Below are 25,041 nucleotides of genomic sequence, written 5' to 3'. Positions count from 1 at the left end.
GCGAACCGAGGATGAGGCTGGGCGGGGAGGAGAGGAGAGGAAAATAGAGGACGACGCTGCTATTTTTAAGTGGAACATTCTTTTCTCTTTAGACTCCGCGCGCGGAGCGGCGAGAGAGGCGAATGCCTGCTGAAAACGGATTTTTATTGACAGTGAAGCGCTTGTAAATGGGGGTCTATTTTTACTCGCGCTACAAAGTCCTGCTTTGGGGAAACAGGCCTTGATTGGCATCAAGCTTTGTTTATCTTCTCTGCGCCATTGTCTCCGGCAGCACGAGACGCGTGTGTGTTTTATTTGTTTAATCAGGCGGTTCCGTCTCCTTCCCTTTGCCGGATTCCAGACTCCCAGTTCGGCAGCGTCCTCTGAACAAGGAGAGGAAGGTCCCCCGGGCTCTCGCAGTTCTGCCCTCGGATCATTTGCAGCAGGACCGCCCCTGCGTGTAAGGCTTCGGCACCACCATTAGCTGCTCCAGACCCCGGCTCATCCCTTGCCATCTGGAGGACACCGGGGCGGGGGCTGGGGGGGGGGGCAGCCAGGGAGGAGCGAGGGTCACGTTCCTCAGTCGGAAGCTGGGGGTCCGTCCAAGTGTGCTCGTCGCGGAAGGATCCACCGTTGTCGGGGCTTCTGGCATGTTCCCCTGCTGAGCAGCCCTTTCCTGTTTCATCTGAGTTCTGACCAAGTTGAGACTAAAGGTTGAAGATGGGGGAAGAAATGCAGCCTTGGGGGGGAGGGCATGTAGAGCGCGCTCGGCATGCGCGAGGTCCTGGGTTCCAAACCCAGGCCCTCCGCTAAAATAAACAAGTAAACAAACCTAAATAAATAATACATAAGTAAATAAATAAAACCCTAATTACCTCCCTCCCAGACCCCCTCCAAAAAGGAAAAAAAAAATTTTTTTTAAACAAAAAAAGAAATACTACCTTAATAGACGGAGTCTGTTACTAGGTGAGCGATGCCCTCCCCTCCCCCCACAGCCACGCCCACATTTTCTAACCCCTGAACCCCGTGAATATGTCGAGTCACTGGGTGGAGGGGCGCTCAAGTTCCACACGGGGATTAAGGCTGCTCCTCCGCCTTAGGGGGGTCCTGGGGTAGCCCCGCTGGGTCCGCAGGCATCCTTGGAGGAGGGAGGAGTCGGGGGGCGTAACTGTGGAAGAGACACACGGGGATGCGCGTTGCTGCCTTTGACGTTGGAGGAAGGAAGGACTGGGAGCAGCCCTTAGAAGCTGAAGGAGGCACCCCAGTCCAGAGCCCACTTTCCTGTCCCTCCATCCCAGTAACCCCTTCCCTGCAGGTAGACGCCGGTCTGTGTCGCCTGGGAAGACAAAGGCACTTGGAGCCTGAACCAAAGCAATGCAGGGTCAGCCATTCAGAGGATGGATCCAGCCCTCAATCGGAAAGCATCCCTTGGATTCTCCCAAAGCGCATTCATCCACCTTCAGGGAGAACCTGAGTCTTGTAAATGCTGACCTCCTGACTTACTCTTGTTTGGAAGCTTGACACTGTCTCTGGGAAGTTGCAGACCCTAAGACACCTCACTTGGTGACAATAGTGCTTCAGGTGAATTGGTAAAGGGCACCAGCCTAAAGGATGGACTCAGCTTAAGCCTAGGCCCTTGGTTTGGCAACTGGAACACAACCAAGATTTAAGTTCCACTCATCCCTTGAGCTGAGCTCCCTTGTACAGTGAACAACCTGCACAACTGTATGTGGCAGCCCTCTTTTGTGCTGACTTAGAGCCAGATTGAGAAGGCTCACTGTTTCCATTCCAGACCCCGCAGAATCTCACCTCATGACCCTTCCAAGGCCTGGCTCGTTCTCAGCACTGGACCAAAGAAGAGTCCTGATTATTTTACAGATAAATCCTGCCTCATCCACCTCCTCCCACCTCACTCCCCAGTGTCTTTCAAGTGACTCCTCCCTCACTGAGTTTGCCGCACAACCCCTTCAAGGGTTAACTCTCAATAAAAAATGGAAAGATTAGTGTTGACTGAAAAAAAAAAAACAACAAAAAACCACACACACACACACCCTAAAAGTTGAGAGTTATTTTTTATTCGGCTGACTTACGAGGACTTCAAGCCCAAGATACAGCCTCTCAGATCTTCTAAGAGATGGCTCCCAAGAGGTAAGGGGGAGCCAGGAAATATAGTTTTTGCAACAAAGACCAGGTAGTCAGAACATCAAAAGATGACTGTTAATTAAAGAAAAGCAGACATCTCAAGTTAAGAAACTTAGCATTTTTCTATGTGTGGGAAGATGCAGGAGTCTGGGCTCACTGAAACCACTCCTGTGACCTGCACCTTGGTGCTCCAGGGCCAGTGTCCTGTGCTTTCCCATCCTGAGTCCCCTCTGGGGGCACCATCGAGCGGAGGTAGTGGCTGAGGACCGATGGCTGTGGCATCCGCTGTTTACTGATATGGCAGGCAATATTTCCATTCATATTAGCATCTTGAAAATAGTTCTTTACTCTGGAAAATGCTCTGGTCAAGGAAATGTAAGAAACTTGAAACTGAGGGAGGCAGAACATTCTAGGATCCTTGGGTCCTACTGAGACAGGAAGGGGGAAGGGCACAGACATTCAAGGAGTAACGCGGCAATTAACACCAGGATGGCGGAAGATTCAACCCCAGGAGGTCCTGAGGCTCAGGACGGTGGGAGATGTGACGTCTAGCAGACCTTGACCTTCATTATACGCCCATTGTAATATACACGCCCACGGGCACCATGGCAGCCCCGAGGCTAGCACAAAAGGTCAGAGTGGGAAACGGCCAACTTCCTGGGAATCCCAGCCCCTTCCCCTTAGACTGGTCCTTCCACATATTAGCATATGAAGCCACCAAGCCCATAAAAACCAGCAACATGGCGCCTTGCGGCCACCCCCTCTCTCACTCCTCAAAGACGGCCCGCAGTCTGCCCATGGGGTGTGCACCTACTTGTACTCTAATCTGAGCACCCAACCCCCACACCTCGTGGTCCTTCTCTCGCCTTTTGATGTATCTCTAAGTAAATCTACCTTCACTCAACTGCGGCTGGTTCTTGAATTCTCTCCTGCGTGAAGCCAAGGACCCACGCCTGGCGGGGCACGTCCCAGGGGCTCAGCCGAAGCCTGGGACCCGGCCCTCCTCACGCCAAGCGTCCATTTTTCCTGCATCACCCCCTCAGTGCATTTGGATCCTTTATCTAATCTTCGCTTTGGGGTGTCAGGTTCCAAGGAATTAGGGATGCTGGGCCGGGATGCCAGAAAAATCCCAGTCCCCAGTTGAAAAAAGAAACGTTTCCGGTGGCTGGCATGGGGGTGGGCGACGCCCGGAAAGTGAGCACCAGGCGGGATGTGGCTTCGTACCCACCGCGTGTCACCTGTCATCGCTCTGTCTGCCTGGCTGCCCAGCGTGATGCTGTGAGCACAGCATCCTTGCGTGCAATGGGGTCGGGACAGCACAGGAACAAAGCCTGCTTGAGCTGAATCCTGCCATCCCGCGCCCTGGCCCTGCAGCCCCTGCAAGGTTTTGACGGCTCTGTGCCTGTAACGCAGGAGGAATGGAATCACCCACCTCTTCGGGAGGCTGGGAGGATTTAAATGAGTTAAAATGTATTCACATCCTGTGATAAGGAGCCCAGCGTGGAAGTGAGCTCAGAGCGAACACGACGTGGAGTTGGCTCCAGCCCTCTGCCCGCTGTCGCTCACACTGAACTGTCTAGGTTTTTGGGTACCTGGAGGGCATCGCAGAGGATTTCAGGACTGGCTGGTCTGCTGAAGCTTCAGGAAGTGTAAGTCGTCACCGCTGCCTCCCTGTGCTATGCCCAGCCTCCCTCTGCCGATGACATCTCCATCTCAGACCCAGAGCTTTGGGTCCTCGCGGCATGTCTCCATTTGCAGGGAAGGGTCAGCGACCCCCCTTAGCTGGAGCCAGGCTAAGCCAGCGGGACTCCGACCGCGACTCCGACCGCTGAGAGGGTCTCCTTGCCCGCCCTCTGGGAACAACAAACATGTGAAAATGGGGTCACCGTGGGAGCATGGCCTTTACGGAGAAAGTCAGAGTTCAGTGCCAGACGCAGCCAGCGATGCCTCCGGGGGCCAAGAAACTCCCCTGTGTGCCAACTCGGTGTCCGCAAGTTGTCGCAGCGCCTGGAGAGCGTCTGTCCTGTCTGTTCAAATCTTCTGCCGCCGCATTAATTCTAAGAGGACCCACAGCTTTCCCCACGTGGGGCTATTTGCGGTTCCTCTTGCGCCGAGGGTGGCTGAAAGGCACGCCGCTCGCCGAGCGGGCGCAGGTAACGCCCGGGGCGCCGCGTGGGCCGGAGGGTGGCAGGCGTGCGAGGCTCTGATCCGGGCAGGTAAATCCCATCAGCGCCACTCCAGGCGGCCATGGTCAAGTCCCTCCGTCTCTCTGAGGGTCAGTTTCTTCAGGGCTGAAAGGGCATGAATTTGAGTGTCCGTCCTGCAGGGCAGCTCCCGATGGACATGCTTAATTCTTCCCAAGGAGACAGAATGGGCGTTGTCACACCTGCAAACACTTGGATCGGATCATTCTCACTGATATGAAGTGCTCCTGTGTCCTGTCGCTCTGTAACAGACCACCATGGATGCAGGCTTAAAACTGTAAGTGTGTTACCTTACAGTTCCAGCGTCCTAAAATCAGAGCGTGAGCAGGACTGTGTTGCTCTTGGAGATTCTCGGGGAGAATCTGTTTTCCTGCCTTCTCCAGCGTCTAAAGGCTGCCTTCCTTCCTTCCTTCCTTCCTTCCTTCCTTTTTCAAAGCCGCAATGTAGGGTCACCAATACCTCGATGTTAATCTCATCTCTGACTCTGATCTCTGACCCGCCTGCCTCCCACTTATAAGGACACTGTGCTTGCATCGGACCCGCCTGGACAATCCAGGATCATCTCTGGATTAAGATTTTAGGTCCTTAAATTAAGATTTCAGGACCTGTAACTGAATCACATCTGCAGAGTCCCTTTTTTTTCCCCATGTAAATGAACGTCTTCACAAGTTCCTGGGATTGGGACATGGGAGTCTTTGGGGGCACCGTTCAGCCTACCATAGTACTCACTAGTCATGAAATGACCGGTAACCAACCCAAATAATTATGAAAAAAAAAAAAAAAGAAAGAAGGAAAAGAAAAGAAAACAACGATCTGCAGTCAACAAATTCCTCCAGTCCTCGCCCATCTGTACACACGTCACAGTCACCATGAGAAACAAGATCACACCCCACATTTAGTGTCAAATTAAACAACTAACTATTGATTAAAACCATATAGGGGGAGGGTGTAGCTCCTGTGATAGAGTGCTTGCTTAGCATGCACGAGGTCCTGAGTTAATCCCCAGCATCTCCACTAAAAATAAATAGATAAATAAACCTAATTACCTCCCCCCCAAATGTTAGCAAAATAAATAAATAAAGATTTAAAAAAAAAGAAAGAAAGAAACCATATTGATCCACACAAAGGCCTGTATATGGCTGTCCATGACTGCTTACTTGTAAAAACCAAAATCAGAAACCGCCCAGGTGTCCCTCACCGGGGAAACGCTAACCATACCATGGCATCGCCACTGAGCACGGTTCGGCAGTCAAAAGGGCTGGATTATTCGTACGCGTTGAGTGAGTCTCAGAGGCATTGTACTGGTCACAAATCAACAAAAACCAAGAGCAACAGATCGAAAGAAGACATGGAAAAACCAAACAAACAAAAAAAGGAACACCCACAGCCCTCCGCTGAGTTGGGGCAGTCCAATTTTGGCTAGAATTCCCCCCAGTTCCTTTAACTAATCAGGCCCTAGACTTGTGTTTCCAAACCAGCACTTTGCCTTGTCAAATGGAAGCCTTCTCTCCTCATTTTGTGGGCACCCCAAAAACAAGATGATGATAAAAACTGAATATTTTTTACATTTTGTATTGATCACAGAGCAACTACATTAAAACACACACACACACACACACACACACACATACTGGTAATTTATTTGCAATGCAATTTCTTTAATTACAGATACACAGCAAGTTTCTACTGTAGAACGCAGGAACGCTATTCAATATTTTGTAATAACCTATCATAGGAAAGACCTGAAAAGGAATGTACAGGTACATGAATAACTGAATCACTCTGCTGAGCACCTGAAACTAACATGATGTTGTAAATCGACTCTACTTCAGGAAAAAGAAGGAGAGGAAGAGGAAGAGGAAGAATAAGAAGGAGGAGGAGGAGGGGAGGGGGAGGAGACTGGTCTGCTGGGCCTATTCATTTACTTTCACCACTCCTCATTTCTCCCTTCCTGCTGTTCTTGGAACCCAAGCCCAGCACGAACAGTGACCCCCGTGACCAGAGCTCACTCACTGTGTCCAGAACTCGCTGTGCATTTACTCCACGAGGAAGGAGCATCCTTGGGGATGCTGTGAGGCACATCAGAGTCTCCCGTGTCAAGCTCTGTCCCACCGCCGGGAAGCACTGTGTTGGCTTCTGCAGGAGGAGACAGGTAAAGGCCACGTGTCATGTCACGGGGTGGTGGTGGGAGAGCGTCTTCACAGCAGGTGCGCACAGGGGGGTGCAGGTGGCCCGTTGTGACAGCCAGCTGCAGAAGGTGGCTTTGGCTGAAGAATCAAGCAGTGACAATGTTCCCTCTTTTCCCCAAGGTCTTTGGAAAGCCACAAACTTCCCAAGAGTTAGCTCAGACTGTCAATTGCTCCAGGGGAGTGTGGCCAGGGTGTGAGAAAAAGAAAAATCTTGTCTAAAACCCAAAGGTCCACTGAAGGGTCTCTCACTGGCTCACAAAAAACAAATAGTTCAGCACAAGGTAAACTTGAGAGTCACAGCTGATGGCCGCCACGCCGGGTAGTGGACCTGGGTACCAGCTTTGAGTGGGGTACCCAACGCCGAGGGAATGAAATCTGGGGCAAAAAGCTTCAGAATGGGGTAAGGGCTCCACCCTTGAGTGGGGAGACCTGGCTTTCCAGGGGACTGAGGACAAGGGGAGGGTGAAGACGATGGCCAGTATTACCTAACTGTCTCAATGGCAGTCAAACACCCTTCCATCCCGATGCCGCACCTGGCCGCCGGGTCCGAACTCTGCCAGCTAGTCACCACACTCCCTCGGCGGACCCTCATTTTCCTGACTTCTTTGCAGCAAGGAGGTCACGGGGCCGTAGAGAACAAACCAGACATTCTGCTGAGAGGCTTTGGGGAAAACCTCCTAATAATTTTATATATATATACATACATACATAAAGCTCATGTGTTTTTCTTGCCCACTTCCTTTCTGTTTGTGGCACGGTTATTGGGACCTACTGCTTGGCGCTCCACCTGCTCTCTTGTGACCACAGGGTGACCACCCTGAGGATGAAGGCCCACAGGGAGGCAAGAGAGGGTTGGTGGGGATGATATATGCAGGATGTTTATTCTTTCAATCTCTTCTCTTTTTTTTCTAACTGGACAAATAACTCATGTTTACCACTGAGCCATTAAAAAAATACAAAACAAAAGGAAACAGCAAACAATCCATCCGTTCTAACCTGAAGACGTTAATAATTTTCTTTCTCTTGATCTTTTAGATCATCTCCCTCCCGTCCCAGAACCAGGGACCACACTGCATTTTTCAGCCTCTCTCTTCTGTCTGGTCCAGCTCCCCCACTTCCCAAATTAGGGGAAAAAAAATTAGCTCTAAATAACCTCCAAAGCTTAATTTCAAAAACACTCCTCCAGGGGGCTGGCCTCCTGCACGGCGTCCTGGTGGTTACAGGCAGGGAGGCCCCCGTGGCTGTGCCCCAGTGCCCCCGGCAGCCCCGCAGAACCCCGGTGCCCCCCGGGGGGGCTTCTGTGCGCGCGCAGATGCTCACTTGTTTGCTTCTCGCTTGAGTCTGAAGCACCATCTCTTCGGAGGCTTGGCAGGCGGAGGAGGGGACTGCAGTTTAATGCCAAGATAATCCAGTCCTAGTGGCAAGCCAGCCGGCTGAAGGACTGAAGTCGTTGTGACCCGAGAGCTGGCTCGGAATGCTAATTAGGGCAGGAGCACGGGGGCTTCTACGGGACCCTCTCCAGCAGCACAAAGAAAGCAACCTCGCTGCTGATAAGGGGCGACTTAACAACCGTCGGTGCAGCTGGCCATTACGGGGCCTGGACGGAAGGTTTGGATGTGTTCTGATGCGGTGGGAAGATTGGGTTGAGAAAAAAATAAATAGATAAGGAGAGTAAAAGAATGTTAAGAATTGCCTTTAGAACTACTTTGATGTCAACATAACTCGAAAACATGCTGCTAAAATAAGACTCCCAACCCTTTATGGAGGCACCGTCATAAACACGTGCTGAGCTGAACAAAAGCCCAGAGGCTACTCTGGTTGAGCTTGCTAATGCTCGTGTGTGCTGCACTGTTGCACTTTTTAGGTCTGTAAATCTGGGCTTAGTAAGGAGGGAGGCTTGCTCATTTAGCAAAAGCACAGACAGAGCCCCGACGCCGGCAGAATGGAGCGACAGGGACGTGGCCAGAGCGCGTGGTGCTCGTAGCATCTCTGCCACGAGACTGGGTGGGGCCAACGACAGGCACAGTGAACACAAACGCATCACCCTCTTTGGGACAAATGACGCTTGTGAAGTCAGCAATTAGCTTGTTTATCAAAAGCGAGGCAGTCCTTATCAGTGCCACTATCTGTGCAGGTCATACTTATTACAGGCTGCAAACAACAGGGGATGATGACATGATGAGTTTGGGTTGGGGGAGTTAGTCTGCAGAGGCCGGGTTATCTAGAGACAGGGCAGTGCCGTGGGTAAGAATTTTGGGGCAGAATCCCCCGTGTTCTAATCCTAGCTTGGCAGCTGCTAGCAATGCGAACGTGAACACGTCTTGATCTCTCTCCACCTCTGTTCCATCCTCTGCAACATGGCGATGATGATGGCAGACTGAACTCAACAATGGACAGTGGTGACACCATCGATGACAGTGGAACTCTGACCCCCCACAGCCTGGAATAGTCAGGACTTGATCAGTGACTGTCAAATTCTCTCTCTCTTTTTGAGATATGAGTGACATACAACATTATATTAGTGTCAGAGGCACAACGTAGTAACTAGATATTTGTATCCGCTGAGGAATGACCCCCACAGTAAGCCTGCTACCGTCTGTCACCAAAGCCACAGATTCTTTTTCCTTGCGGTGAGAACTTTTTAAGACTCGCTCCTTAGCACCTCTCAGATCTGCAGCGCGATATTACTAACTGTAGACACCAAGCTGTACACCACGCCCCAGGACTTGTTTATTTTATACCTGGAAGTTTGTGCCTTCTGACCGTCTTCATTCGTTACACTCAGCCCCACCGCAGCCCTGCTCTGTTCTGGCAGCCAACAGTCTGTTCTCTGTGCCTACAGATGTGTTTTGTTTTATTTATTCATTTGTTTTGTTTCCAAACTACACATGTATGTGGGGAAATCACACAGTATATGTCTTACTCCGTCTGATTGACTTCACTTCGCACAGTGCCTTACGGGCCCATCCATGCTGCTGCAAACGGCAAGACTTCACTCTTCCTTACAGCTCTGCAGTGTCCTATTTTATATACACATATAAATATGTGTGTGTGTGTGTGTATATATATGTATGTCTAATGTATTGATGGACATTTAGTCAACTTCTCTTATTTTTTTAACCCTACCTTCTGGTTAGTCCTTTCTGAACCAAAAAGAGCAAGTCAAAACGTTCCCCAAACCCATCACACAGGTCGCCCCACTTCTAGAGAGCCCACCTCCGGCTGCCCCAGCCAACAGCCTCCCATCTGGACACACCTGGAAGCTTCCATTTTTTCCCACGATAAAGCTTCCCGCCCCTCCAGCCCGCCTCGGAGGGGCTGTGTCAACCCGATGCAAACGATGGCCGGCTGACGCCCCGGGGGCGAGCTCCGGACAAACAGGCTGTGACCGTCTGTGTGCGTGTGCGCGGCCTTCACTTACCCCTGCAGGGTCACAGCCGTTCTCGAGGCCGCCGCGAGGATGCGGGAAGCGCATAAACATAAAGGGCTTTCGGCCCCGCCCAGCCCCGTGCAAGTACCCGTGACTCCTGAAGGACACGGATTTGAACGGCGGGCGTCTGCTTAGGTGTGGCTTTTCTTCAGGAGTCAACACCACACCGCGGCAGGGCCCGCAGGCTGGCGCAACCCGCAGGTGCAGGGCCGCGGGTACGGAGGGACCGCAGATACCGGGGGACCACGGATGCGGAAGGCCCACTCCTAGGGTAAGCACGGATTTTCAACTGCACAAGGGTGGGCGACCCTAACCCCCCACCGCACGGTTCAGGGGTCAACTGTACTGGCTCCGCCCACCCGATGGTCCCCTAAGCCCTAGACCTTTTGACAGTAGCCAGCAAGGATGAGGCACCCCTGTTTTCCGCTCTGCCCAGCACCCTCCTGAGGCAATGGACTGAAAGCTTAGCTGCTGCTTGAAAGAGGAAAGGGGAAATAGAAAACAAAGCTACAGGAAAAAGTGAACACTTCTGAGTAACATTTCAGCCACCTCCACGGAGACAGCCGGTGGGCACCTCCGTCCTCTGTGCACACATGATCACCCTCAGAACCCAACCGCATAGGAAAGTGACTCACTCACAGGGCCGGCGACTTTATCCTCAAAAGCAGGGAAACAGATCTCTGCTGGGGCCAGACGGAGGGGGTGAGCCGCATTCAGGGGGCTTCTCTTGCTGTGACCATTTGATTTTCCTGGAACCACTGAGGCTCAGGATGAAGGTCCCACAGGTACAAGAACAGATCTCCCGAAATTGGTTTGTTGGCCCCAGTGTTTTTGTTTTTTTTTAATTTATTTATTTTTATTTTATTTATTTTTGAAGGGGGAAGGTAATTAGGTTTATCTGTTTACTTATGTTTTAATGGGGGGACGGGGGACGGAACCCAGGACCTCCTGCATGCTAAGCACGCGCTCTGCCGCTGAGGTACACCCTCCCCCATGCTGACTCCAGTGCTGATAAAGTGTGTTGCTCTCTCCTCTGCAAATCAGAAAGCGAATCGAAGAAGCAACGCTTGAGAAAGATTTTTGATAGTTTTTAATTTTGAGAAGGGTATGTTTGCTGATACAACTATTCCTGGAACTATTAAGAATGATGAATATAGATAACAACACCGTATTATAGTCTGTAAAGTTGCTAAGTGAGATCTTAACTGTTTCCACTACAAAAAAAAAAAGAAAAGAAAAGAAAAGAAAAAATAATAGTTATATAAGACGGTGGACGTATTAAGTGACCTTAATGTGGTCATCATTTTGCAACATATACCTGTATCAAATCATCACATTTTACACCTGAAACTTATACAATGTTCTAGGTCATTTATATCTCAATAAAGCTGGAGAAAAAGAATATTTTACAGATTGTGACAAATGTGCGGGATCAATTTCTGGAAAACTATGGCGAGACATGTTTTAGTACATCATGAGGTGATCATTCTTGCAAAATAATTTTTCCAAAAATATTTAACTCTTTCTCCAAATCATTTAGGTATGTCTGAATTTAGTTTAAAATGTGAGTTGTCAACCAAGGCATTTTAACGTTTCCTTGCACATCTGTAGTTTATGGAAATCTAACAAGAAACCTAAAAGAGCTTCATGATTCGTTTATAATTCAAAACATGCTCGATCTTCCGTTAAAAGCAACACTTAAATTTAAATGGTGTCTCATTAATAATTGGCTCATCAGAAAGATCATATGAAAATACTTTTTTCCTCCATTGAATGCAATGATCTTTAAATTTAGCATCTGTGTCTAAGCCTGTGGATATTTGGTTTGCAATGTGGCAGGAGTTTTCAAAAGGAGATTCTAAGCTCAGAGGAATTCTCTAACTCCCTGGCATGCTTTATTGAAATGTCCAAGTGCACACTTTCATTTGGTAATAATTTACTGGCAAGTTGCAGTCTTTGCACAGATGTCAGAGAACTGGGCTCCGGGGACTGGCAGGCAAGCCAGACTCCCACTGCAGGTCCCTGTGCCGCCATCCTGAGCCCAGTCCTGGCCCCACTGCCCGCCCCAGGCTTCTGGACCCCCTGGGCTGTCCCAGGCAACCGTGTGTGTGCAGGTGAGGCAGCCCGGCCAGGGCTCGGTCCCCACGCTGCCCGCGGCTCTCATTCAAGCCTCACAGCAGTTTCCTTCTGCTCATTTTTCTTCCAGAATTTGTTCAGCTCATCCCCCAGAGTCACAGTTAACCCTGCCTCCCCGTTCTCGTCAGCCATGAGCACCATCGGCGGACTCTGCATCCCAGACGTCTGGGAAAGGAAGGAAAACGCAACCCAGGCTCTGGCACAGGACCTTCTCTCAGGCCACGTCTAGGGGGCCGAGAAGGCTGCCTTTCCCCTTGCACAGTCTCCAAGGGTGGTGACTTGTAAGTGGGTGGAATAAAGGTTGAATCATGTACCTGGCCCCACCCTATTAAACGCACTGAGCATCACCACTGCCTGACAAGGGTCCCTGGTGCAGACACAGGGTAACACGGGCCGGCCGAGGACGACTTTATGTTCCGTGAGAGAAAAGTCTATTTTCACAACAAAAGGATCCTGACCTTCCGCTCTCAAGTAAGACTGTTGATCGAAGCCCGCCTACTGGGCCTCCCTGCTTGACGCTGACCACCATGGGGCTCCTTCTGTTTAAAAGGAAGAAAACCAAACCCCGAGTCCCACTGGAGCCATGATGGGGGGACAAAGCAGCCTGTGCTCTCTGCTCTGGAGGCAGCGCGCCACAGGAACCCGACTGCGATGGCTTGCGATGCACACTTTGAGGCGGAGACCTGGGAGACCGCTGGGCACGAATTCTCTCTCCCTGCCTCTGGATGCAAACCTAAATATTCCGAGTTCGAGACACACTTCTCTACATAAAACGGGTAAGCAACAAGGTCAGACTGCACAGCACAGGGAACTGTATCCAACATCTTACCGTGACCTAAAATGAAAATGAGAAAGAACATGAAAAGGAGTCCCCGTGTTACAGGCAGGACTGAAACAGTCCGCTGTCCCCCAGAAACGGACGCCACCCTGTGAGCGGGCTGGCCTGCACCAAACAGGTATGCAAGTAAGTAACTCTGAAATTAAAAAATAAATCAAAACCAATAAAACAGTTAAAGAATTACTAGCTTTCTATAAAACAATTACTTCACCTTAAAAATCATTTTTTTTTCTAGGTAAAAGAACTTGTATTTATTTTTTATATCAGTCATAAACTTTGTTTTGGAAAAACTGCCCTGAATATTCAGCTGTTGTTTGAACCTGTACTTTTTATTTTATTTTATTTTTTGGTGAGGGGGCAGAGAATAATGACTTTATTTGGAAAGCCAGCAGACTGAGAAGATGGCAGAGTAATGTCGTGGAGAATCATCTTACACAAGTCAGAATTCAGGCCCCTTTTATACTAAAAGGTTGGGAGGGCTGTGGTTGGTTGTTGCAAACTTCTTGGTGTCCGAATCCTTTGCTTTTGCAGCTGTCCGCGTAGGTCAGGTCACGATGTTCCTGTCAACCTCCAGTAAGACAGATGTTGTCCTCTGTTGAACCTGTCCTTTTTAATTGTTCCTCTCAGTGTAGAGTAATTTACCTGTTAGGATCTCTGAAAACTATTGTTTTTTAAAAGTTGCATCACACCCGGAAAATCACAGAGCACGTTTTTCTTTGACAATATTCTATGCGTTCATCTTTTAATGGTCTGCACATCTACCCAACGCTTGTATCTTATCTTTACTTTGAAAGATGTTCGTGAGGATACAGAACTGAATAGCACCAAAACCAAAATGACTGTGGCTCTGGGGTGACAAATTTCCCAACGATCTGGACTGCAGAAGAACCAGACGCTTTTCTCGCTTTTCCGAAACCCTGTCCCTCCCTCATCTCCAGTCCTCCAGCCAGACCTGCCCCACCAGCCTCCCCATCTCAGTCAAGGCCAAGTCTGTAAGGAAATTCACCAGGCCAAGACCTCTTTTACTCTCATAGCCTACAACCCGCGACCCAGTCCAGCCCCACGGGCACATGGCCTGCGCAGCCACAGAGGGTCCCTCACGGGGAAGGGGTTTCCTGCTCTGCGCTGCCATCTTGAAGTTCTCCGTCATCTCAGAATGAGGGGCCGGACGCCTTCATCTTGTACTAGGCCCCGAAAGTGATGTAGCTGGCCCTGGACGTCACCTTCAAACTCTGCGTGGGCCCTGACGGCGTCTCAGCTTCGCATGTGCTGACACCCGGGTCCTGGCCCCACCATCTGTGCCTTGGGTGGCCGCAGTGGGCCCTTCAAGAGCTCTGTGCTGCAGCCCTGGTCCACGGTCTCATCTCAACAGCAACCAGATGGTGTCACCCTAGTCAGATGCGTCCATCCACTGGCCCCCGGCTCACCAGAGTCCAGGCCAAGGTCCTGACGGTGGCCTGACCTTTCTTGGCCCACAGTTGCCCCTCTAACTTCATCTCCCTCCAGTCTCTCCCTCTGCCTCCTCACAGTGCACCAAGCAAACTGCACGAGCCTGCCCCAGGGCCTTTGCACGGCTTATGAACATTCCTCCTCCAGGCACCCACGTGACTCCTTCATTTGCCTCTTCAGGTCTTATTCAATGGTCACAGTGAGGCCTTCAGACCCACGTGATTAAAATGAGAAGGATTCCAAGGTTAGCAAGTCAAAAAATAGGACCCTGATTAAATTTGAATTTCAGATGAACAATGAATTTTTTTCAAGTATAAGTATGTCCCCAATATTGCCTGGGACATATATAGACTTAACACAGATCACTTTTTCTGACTCTTGTATTTTAAACTCAACACCCCTCCCACCCATCAGCTGTGGCCCTTTTCTCCTTTATTTTCCTCCAATTGGACTTACTGCCGCCTGACTGGCTATGTATTGGTCTTAGTTATCTATTTTTATTCCCTGCCCGTCCCACCACCAACCTTGTGGCTCGAGGAGGGTCTGTCACCATTCCAGCAGGACTTAGAGCCAGGTATCAGGGACAGCCAGCTGCCAGCCGCTCAGAGTGGTCCCTGAGATGTATAACCACTGACCCAGCGCTCCTGGGGCAGCCGTCCCCTGCCTCGTGCTCAGACAGCAAAGAAGGGAGGTGGCACTGGCCAGTCCCTTGATGCTGTCTCAAGTTCCTTCCAGAAGCTGGCTGTGTGCCCACCCCAATTTCCCCCAAACACAGCCTTTTTAATTAAGAACCCTCTGGTTTTTTTTGGCTTAAGCCAACTCTAGCTGGTTAATATTACTTGTAACCAAAGAGATCTTTTTAGCACTACAAGGACCCCAGGGGAAAGGACCATAGAATCCTGCTGAAACTCGGGACACTTTTCCCTCAGTCTAACCCTAACTCGTGAAGTTGGTTCCTTCCTTCTGCGCACAGGTCACAGCCGCCGTTCCTGCAGCTTCTGTGGACTCCTGTGTCTCCAGAACGGCTCTTGAGAGTTAGCTTAAAACTGCTTTTAAAAGGTGAAGTTTATTGTCGTTTATACGGAGCACGGAATAGGATTCAGCTTTAGAAAGGAAACGGACACATTGCAACATGCATGACCCCCGAGGACGTGCTGCTGAGGGCAGGAAGCCAGACACGGAAGCTCTGACACCGCGCGGGTCCGCCGACGGGCAGCCACGCGGGAGTCCGGTCCGGTCCACCGGGAGGCGGGGGCCGGGGGCGCAGTTTGTGCCTGATGGGGAGGCGGCTGGAGTGCGGCAAGACGAAAAAGTTCTGGAGAGGGATGGTGGTGATGGGCGCACCAGAGCGTGAATGCCCTTAAGGCACTGCACGGGGCATTCAAAAATCACTGAAATCCCAAATTTGATGTTATGTATATTTTGCCACCATAAACAAAATAAAGCTTGGTAACTTTTTACAAATGTATCACGTGAGGACCCAGCTCTTTGGTGTTCGCCCTGCCTGTGTCGCCTGCCTCTCTTGTCCCCCAACCACCATTTCTCTCCTCCCCCCACCCCTGCCCCTTGGATCCCCAGCTGGCGCTCATCAGCTTCCCCTCGCAGAGCAGGAAGCCCACTGTGCATCCTCTCTTGGGACCTCGCCCCCTCCTTTTCGGCCTCTGTCTTCTCTGCACCCTCCGTGGGGCAGGGACCGCCTGGAGGCCGCTCAGACGCTCCCCGTGGCGTGCGTTAAGCAGGGAGCCCTCCCACGCCCCGCCTTCCCAGGTTCAGGCATGCATCGGGTTCCAGGACTTCTCCTAGCAATTCATGGCTTTTTTTTTTTTTTTTTAATCTCTTGGGACCCTTGCAGCCACCAGCACTCACAGAATGCAGGGACCATCCTGGACCGTGGGACGGGAGCCTCCATGTCCATCCTGGAAGGGAGACAGACCCCAGGACGTCTCCTGGGTTTGTTTCTCGTTTTAAAATTCTTCACAGTCTCCTCTCCACGCAGAGAGAAACCGGGAGTGTCTCAGGTGACTCTTTTCGGTTCTCCTGCCCTCGCACCAGAACCGTGGGGGTGCCCAGGGCTAGGCCAGCCTGTGGAGGGAGATGCCATCGGCTGTGCATGCGTTTGCTGGGCAAGATGCAGGCTACCTGTGCTCTGAGCAACACCCAGGGGCCCAGGGTGGCAGCTGTCAGCACAGAGGGGAGGGAAATTCAAACCTTCCATGCGTGTGGATGGTGACCCGTGTGCCTGGGGACATCATTCAGCTCTACCTGTTTTTGTTCAGGAGAAACAGGGCGTTTCACTGCTGGCTGGGAGCATTTATCCCAGAGCCAGCCAGATTCCCCACAGATAGCGTCCCCGCCAGCACTGCCTCTGGAAAACAGAAGTTACCTGTGCTGCAGGGAAAAAAAAAAAAAAAGTGCAGTGGTGTGATTAATCCCCAAGATGCTCAAAGCAGTAACAGCCAAAATACAGGTGGAGGAGGAAGTGTGAGGTACCGTTCTGTCCATGAGTGTTTTCCCTAATGTAAGGAGGAGGAGACTGACTCGAGCACTGGCAAGAAGGCTTCTGTAAAGTCAGATGGTCCGCACATCACGCCAGGGAAAGTCGCCTGGAATTTCAGAAAATGGAAGGAATGATTCTTCAATCTTACCCCTTCTTATGCTTGTTCTAAGAAATTCTTGAATAAAAAAAATAACACCTTCGCTGACTAAATGAGGTTTCTAAGCAAAAAAGGCATTTTTGATAGTTAAGGTTTCTTTAAAAAAAAAACCCCAAAACTGCAGTGGTTCAGAGTTTGGAGCAGAGAAAGTTTTATTGCAGGGCTGGCAAGAAGGGGCAGCTCATGCTCAAAAGACCCGAACCCCCCAAAGATTTTGGGGGGAAGACTGAAAATATAAAGGATGGGCTGAAGAATGTGTGACCTTCCCCTGCCTGGCTGGTCGGGGGGTAGCGGGGTGCTGTCCAGGCATCTCAGTCATCAGCCTTGTGGCTCCCGCCAGTCCGAGGTCCACGTGCCTGTGCTCAGCCTGAAGTTAGCATCCTCCACCTTCGTGGGGGCCTTTCGTTGCGGTAGGAGATGTGTCTCAGACTGCTCTGCCCGCCCCCCAGGAGGACCCAGGACCCTGCTTCCTTCCTGCACTGCTGTTTCTTGACAGTTCCTGCTTTGCTTCTGTGTTCCCTCGCTCCCCTAACTGGTAACTGAATCTGCCCTTAATACTCAGGGAAGGTCTAGGAGGCTGAAGCCTTTTTCCTACAAGCAAGAAACAGGGGACACAGAAAGGCTTTTGTGCCTGGGAGAGCCCCCCCGCCCCCAGGGTCCTGCTCGGCTTCACTTCAGTTTATGGCCATGCACGTCATACACTGGGGAACTGCAGGGCTGTGGGAACCGTGCATCCCCACACTGGGCCGCATCCCCGCTTGCAGTGCTTTTGGCTTTTCTGTTTTTATTGCTCTTCAAATACAAGTCCGCTCTGCAGTCTCCCTGAGACCACCTCCAGAAGCTTGTCCCTCTAATTTGATGCTTAGCAGCTGCTGGGAGCTAAAAAAATCCAGATAACCTAGACGAGTGATGTTGTGGGTAAACAGACTCTGAAGTCTTTTGCAGAGAAATGTTATAAAATGTTTTTTTCTTTTTTGGGGGAGGTCTTTCTTGTTAGGTCACATTTTCTCAAAATGTTCAAGATGATTGTGGTGAACACATTCAATGATGACTTCTCATCACCAACTCCAAGGAGCTTGAGGTCAGAGTGGAGAGGGGACAGGTCTGGCTTCTGGGTCCTGCAGACCCAGGCAAGGCTGGATTTTTCTCAGATTGTTTTGCGCCCCCCATCTCTCAGCAGTGCTTAGCTAGGTTGTCTGCAATCTCAGGCAGCCTCACGCTTGCAGCCAGCATCCTTCCAGCTCAGCGGCCCCTGGAGGGAGCGTCTCCGTGGCGGGAGGCAGAGCAGGAAACCTGGGACTGATGCTTCTGTGTATCCTAAACCCAGAGCCGTGAGCAGCAGAGGGAACAGGCAGAAAAAACGTCGTGGGAGCTGTGAACAGCTCTGGGGCCAAGAGGTGGGTGGTGACCGTCCCCCACAGCCCCCACCAGATGGACCGGGAAGACGGGAGGCCGGGTCCTCACAGGGATTTGAGCCACCTTTACTGAGATGTGGGGGATGTTACCGAGTGAACAAACACAGATGTTCACAACTGCCTTTAATTTTTCTCTTTTGCCAGATTCCCCACCCTACCCCATCATGTGTTTGTATATCAGGAAGCTGCCCGGGGCTCTAATCTGAGCTGTAAATGCAGATTTGGTGTCAGTGAACCATTTCGCCAAGGCTTAGTTTAAGCGTTTCTATCATGGAAGGTATCAAAGGAATATTCTGGACTGCAGAGAGAAAACCAAAGGTGTTGCTGTTGGCCGCGGCAGGTGGGCGGGCGGCCAGCCCAGGCTTGTTCCTGAAGTCCCCCTGGGCGATGTGGGAAAGCACCCCTCGGTGGAGACGTAATCTCAGCTCGCCTCCGGGGGCTCCAGAGGCTGAGAGCAGGAAGGGGCAGGAGCCAGGCAGCCCCTCGTCCAACCCTGAAGTCCTCTCCTTTCATATTCTTCATCTTACCTGTTTGCTGTTTAATAATACACGCTCATGTGTCTTTCCCTTCTACTTCCTAATTTGTACCCTAACATGCAGCTGGATTTCTTAGAATCTATGCAGGCAGAGCAGAAAAGGCAACAGTTCTGTTTCTCTCTCTCGATTTGACCACGCAGCATGACCTTAAACGACTCTAATACTATTTTGCGTTCGCAGCAGAAATAAACCGAAGGCGACAGATAACATTTAGGTCATGCCAAGTTATTTTGTTTTTTGTCTTCCCCCTAACCCAATAAAAGTGCAAGTCCTCTAACAAAAAAATCTTTCCAGGCAATTTTAAATATGGCAGAATAATAGAAAAGGGTGGCATTTGCGATTCAGGCTGTAGCCATCATTTAAAAACCGTCACTAACACATGTGTGAGTAAACAGACCCGTTTTTATGTGCTGCCGAGAGCTGATGTCATTTCTGAGACGCTCTTAAACTGAAGCATTGTTGGCTAAGCAAGTTGGTAGGATCAGATCCGTGGGTGGAAAAAATATTAATGTTGCCAGTGTGAGTCTGAGTGTGTCGTGGGGGGAGCTAAGACCTAGGGGTGGCGGAGTCTCTTCCAAAAGAAAATTCTGAGATTCTTGGATGTGAAATGCCCAGTTTCCCCAGGACTTGGAGTTTACCTGTAGCATCTGTGCAGGTCAAAGAAATGAAAGCATTTAGACTGGAATGAATCAAAATCAGTTTCAGGGGGGTGAATTTCAGCTTGTAGGTTAAAGCTTTGTTCCACACGAGCCCGAACAAACACGTTGGTTTTCCAGAGTCAGCAACCCAGGAGATCTCAGAGCCATCCTTTCAAGGAGGGTTGACAAACGTATTCCATAAAGGACCCGAGAGTAAATCTTTTAGGCTTTTCAGGCCAGAATGTTTGTTGCAACTACTTCGTTCTGCAGGTGCAGCAGGAAAGCAGTCCTAGACAGCAAATCGGTGAACAGGCACGACCGCATCCAACAGACTTCACTTACACGACAGCCAGGTGCCGGCTTCGACATGAGGACTACAGTTTGCTGACTCCGACTGAGGAAACAGTCCTCTGTTTGTTTCTGTCTATTTTGCATTTTTTTAAACAAATGTATCCACAAAAAAAAAAAAAGAAGAAGAAAAGAAAGAAAGGAAATCCCCTCTTGTCCACCACTGCGCAGAGACTGGAGAAAAATAATATTTTGTTTAGGGATTTAATAGGAACTTGCAAGAAGTAATTTCCAAGCTTGGGTCTTGATTATCAAGGCTCAGGCTGGGGTGTGAGCTCCACTTCAGGGTAGCTGAGGGAAAGGAATGACCGTCGTGGCAAAGGGAGACAGGTGAATTTTACTTTAGGGTTAGGGTGAGATTGGGGTTCAGGATGGGGTTAGCAGAAGGGAGACAGGTGCAGGCAGGGATCGGCAAGCCAAGAGAGGCCAAGGCTCACGGCACAGACATGACCCTGGGATCCTTTAAGAATCCGGATGCCGAATGTCCAGTTTTGAGTTCTCTGAGGGTCTGAAGGTTCCAATTATCCACGTCTCCAGGTCTTCAGCAAAACCTGCGATACACATCCAGAGGCTTTGGGAGGGTGGGAATTAGATCGAGAATTAAGGAAATCTAGATGTCCAAATCCAGGATATCTGGGAGACAGTGGCAGCCTCACCGACAATCGGACGATTCACAAGCTGATCTGAAATGAGCCGGGGGAGGAGGCTGAAGACAGGGGCGGGGAGGGGGCTTGCAAGGTGGTGGAAAGAGCACTGAGCTGACCACCACCCGTGGGGCCGGGCTGGAGACCCCTGGACCTAGCAAATCCGTGTACTCAGCCTCCATCCGAGTGACGGTGCCGGTCCTGTTACTCGCTTGTCGGTTTGTTAGGAAGGGCGCTTGCTGGACTACGGACAGCTGTTTGCACTACGCGGTTCTGCACTGAAGGGAGATGGTGAGAACCATCGTGTCCACTCGTTTTCTCTTTCTCCAGCAGCTACCAGGCAACTGCGCTGTGCCCCGGGGCGTCCCTGCAACATTATTACCCCTGATTTTTTTAATGAGGAATGAAAAACACAGAGATTGCACGTCATGTAAGTCCTACATGGAGAACGGAGGTTGGATTCTTTCATACCTTTTGTTGGGTACCATCAGTCCGCCCATCCTTGGAAGGAGCCCCAAGGGTGGAAAGGTGGACAGCACACACTCCCCGCCCTCAAAGAGCTCACCCTACACCAAGGGGCACAGACACACCAAGAGGTACATAGGTGTCACTGTGGAGGGTCTCTGAACCCCAGATTTCTTGGGGGGCAGGACCTGGGTCTCTACTTACTACTAAGTCCAGTGTTCGGTGTCCTGAGAACCCAAGAAATAGCCAGGGTGTGATGGAATGAAAAACACACATGCATACCGGAGCTAAGAAGACACGCCTGGTACACACTCCAGACAAATAGTTATAGTGAGGTTAAACAAAGTGAAACACATACAGCTCCCAAACTCCACCATGCTGCGTGACCAGGGTTGGCAAAATGATGTCTTATATGCAGGGAAATCAGATGCTGAGTGACACCACCACCCCGCCTGTCCAGACCAGAGATGTCTGAGAGGTAAAGGAACAGGATGCAGCCGAAAGCTGGAAATAGGCCTTATTATTTCCATTTAATTGGATCACCTGGGAGCACAATACAATGATGCCTTTATTTTAAAAGATGATTTTTGTTTTAGTTTTTTTTTTAATGCTACTGATGGATGTTCCTAAATATTGGAGCAAATGAAAAGCAGAGTAATACTATTTTTTAATTTTTTACACAGCCAAGTGCACCAAACCAAGGGCTTTTCCCTCCAAGATCCCAGAATATTAAAAAGGAAGACTTGCCAAAACAAGATTACAAAAAGTGGGACATCACTTGAATATTTCTATTTAACAAATTAACTCTTGTGATAGAAAAAGAAAATACTATCTAATTGTGAAATTCCCCAAATAACAAAAAGATTGGGAAAAGGTATTTATAGTACACCTCAGGCAGTATCTGTTACAGGTTTAAGGGTGTATGGGATGGTTTCTCTCAGCCCTGTTAGTATATCTCTGAGACAGAATGCATAATAACCACATGTCAATCATATCTAGTCTAAATCTTCAGACTTTTGTGAATAGGAGGCCTTAGAAAAACAGATCCTTCCACCATCTTTACTCAGTAACAGGCTTTGCAAAAAAGGGGAAAGGGCTTCTATTCTTTAAAAATCTTATAGAAAATCAGGTACATTTGAAAAATTTCTTTTTTAAAAAACCTTTCCTTTAAATGAAATAATATATGTGAAAATTCTCTATAAATATTCCTGCAAGTTTTAAGTGTCCTTATTACTTGGTTTCTGGAGAGGAACTTTAGCTCCAGATAGATACTAAATATTACTACACTGGAATAATGTAAATCAATAGTAAAAAAAAGGTAGAGGGTTATCCTTGACACTGGAGGACATCCTGGGTTTCCAGGTGGTAAAATTATGTATAGACAAATAGATCTATAACTTATATGAAATGTGAAATCTTTGCTTTATGCATCAACCAAGAAGAACACTCACTCCTGAGCACTGATGAAACTGAGATATATAGGCAATGTGCATTCAACATGAAATAATCTTGTTTTAGTCACTTCATCTTTCATAATGTTTTATATTTTCAAATCTTTATGTTTAGTAACCCCAAATATAAAAGGTAGACCTAAAACTTTTTTACTTTGACTTTGGTAAAGATTTTATAAATAAGGCACCAAAAGTATCATTTATAGGAGAAAGAAAATGGGTAAATTTAGTCATGATAAAAACTTGAGTTCTAGGAATGATGCTGTTAAGGGAAGAAAAAGCCAAGCCACAGGCCGGGAGAAAAGAGTTGTAAAAACGTATTTGAAAAAGGGTTTGTACCCAGAGTATATTAGGAACTCTCAAAATTCAGTAAGAGGAAAGCAAAAAGCTTAAAAAAATGAGCAAACCATTTGGACACCAACCCAGAAGATGCACAGGCAAAAAATCTTCATCATAATTAATCACTAAACAAATGCAAATTAAAATCATGAGATAATACTACACACCCATTAGAATGTTGATTTTAGTAACAATACTGAGTGCTGGCGTGTATACAAAACACGGCAGCCACTCAGGAAAAGTTTGGCATTTTCCTATCCAGTTAAACATACACACGTTCTCTGACCCCCAAATCACACTTTCGATATTTACCCAAGTGAAATGAAAACTGTGATGCCACCAAAACCTGTAGGCAAATATTTGTAGTAGCGTTATTCAGCATCACCCAAGACTAGAAACCACCTGAATGTTATTCATTTGTTAAATGGATGAAGTATGCCATGCGCGGCCAATGGAATACTACTCAGCCATTAAAAAGGATACATGTGAAAACACAGATCAGAGGTTTTTTGAGATTTGAAAAAAGCTAGACTCAAAGGTCCCCATATTGTGTGATTCCATTTATTGGACTTTCTGGCTAAGGGACAACTCTCAGGACAGAAGCATCAGAGGCTACCAGGGTTAGAGGTTGAGTTCCAAGTGACACAAAGGAATTTGGAGAGAGTCCTGGATTATGGTAGTGGTTACAAAACTATAGACATTTGTCAAAACTCAGAATCGTGCACTGAAGCGGGTGACTCTTACTAAGTATAAATCAAGCTACAAAAGAACAAATTCAATGCCACCGCCAAAAAAAGGAATAAGGAGATGGACTTAGGCAGGGGTGAAAAAGATTAAGAGGTAAGAGGAAAGAATGAACATAATGTATTTATCAAAAGAGAGGGGGTGAGGGAGAGAGGAAAGGAGGGAGGGGGAGGGAGGAGGAAGGGAGAGAAGAGAATGGAGAGTTAACAGAGGAAGAGCGAGGTCAGCAACATTTTGTGGTTCCAGATACGATGGCACGATTTGCATCACCAGCCAACGTCCTATATCCTAAGGTTATGCTCAAAGTCGTTTTCCCTAAATCCAGATTCCTGAGCTACCCTGGCAAGGTTCTGCAGCCCCGCCAGGTCCCTGCCCAAGGGCACAGTTCTGATTGCTTCTATTTTCCATCCTATTAATAATATGAAAATCTAATCATCACTTCAGATACTAAAACACTCTCCCGTACATTTCACAATGTGTCTCATTGATTTTCTGGCTTTTAACTGTTCCATCAAATTGGTAATATTAATAATATACCCCCCCACTCAGATCTTGGCTCAGGTGAGCCCCCTTTGCTCATGAAGAACCCACCGGCTCCTGATGGGTGACAGTCGGAACGGGCTGTGGGCTTTGTCCACACCCGGCTATTCACCCCGAGCTTGGCTCTCCGCCTGGCCACGGACCTGAGGATGCCATGTCTTTGGGTAGATTTCTGTTATCAGCTCTTCCCCAACTAATTAAAACCAGTTGCAAGTCAGTCTGATTGGTACATTGGGTTCTAACCAGTCCACAAACACCATTTTTCCTGTGCCTTCTTTATACCCAGATGCACATCAAGTCAAAGGGTAGAAGAGATGTTCCCTTCACTGAGGTCGGTCATAACCTTACTGGGAAAACAAGATTCACTCTGAGTAAGTCAACGCATATACCTGATTATTAAATGATGTCGTACAAACTGCAAGTAACAGAGGGGGTTCAGGGAAGAGAGGTGAGCCCGGGGTCAGAGTGTGCCTTGTGTGAAGCCTGGGCTGGGACTCGAGATGAGATGTGCAGGGAGAACGGGGAAGGGAATTCCAGGAAAGAGAATCTGATCCAAATTGATTCTGTACCTCTGTTCAATTTTCCTGCTGAGGACAGTCATGGTTGAGAAGCAGAGGCTTAAAAAACCACGGACCAGCTCCTCCCTTCCCCAAAACACACCCATAGCCACCGTCTGCCCCACATGCCCTTCTCAGCCGAAAGGCAAGGTCGACAACTGATTTGTCCAAAGGAGCAGTCGCAGAGCGACAGGAGGAAACACTGTCCCGTGCATCTCCCTCCCTGACCGCAGCCCAGAGATGCTCGCCCGTAGCACACACTCTTACTCACTGGGTGGAAAAGCAAAGGGTGGTGTTGCCTTTCGAAGTTGGTGTCCAAGGCGTGGGCTTCTCCATGCCCTTA

At 49.2% G+C, this 25,041-nt stretch overlaps 1 long non-coding RNA gene across 1 annotated transcript in view; it reads right to left on the bottom strand.

Annotated features, from left to right (window-relative positions):
- Window positions 1–30: 30 nt before the first annotated feature.
- Window positions 31–25,041, bottom strand: part of LOC116660934 — a 46,262-nt gene continuing 21,251 nt past the window's right edge. The window contains exons 2-3 of the long non-coding RNA XR_004316610.1: window positions 6,339–6,461; window positions 31–788 (exon numbers count right to left, since the gene is read on the bottom strand). This is a non-coding gene — a long non-coding RNA (uncharacterized LOC116660934). The remainder of the gene's footprint in view (window positions 789–6,338; window positions 6,462–25,041) is intronic.

This window comes from Camelus ferus, chromosome 32, assembly GCF_009834535.1.
Source record: "Camelus ferus isolate YT-003-E chromosome 32, BCGSAC_Cfer_1.0, whole genome shotgun sequence".
In the NCBI taxonomy this organism is placed as follows: domain Eukaryota; kingdom Metazoa; phylum Chordata; class Mammalia; order Artiodactyla; family Camelidae; genus Camelus; species Camelus ferus.
This window is presented reverse-complemented; position numbering and strand designations above follow the sequence as displayed.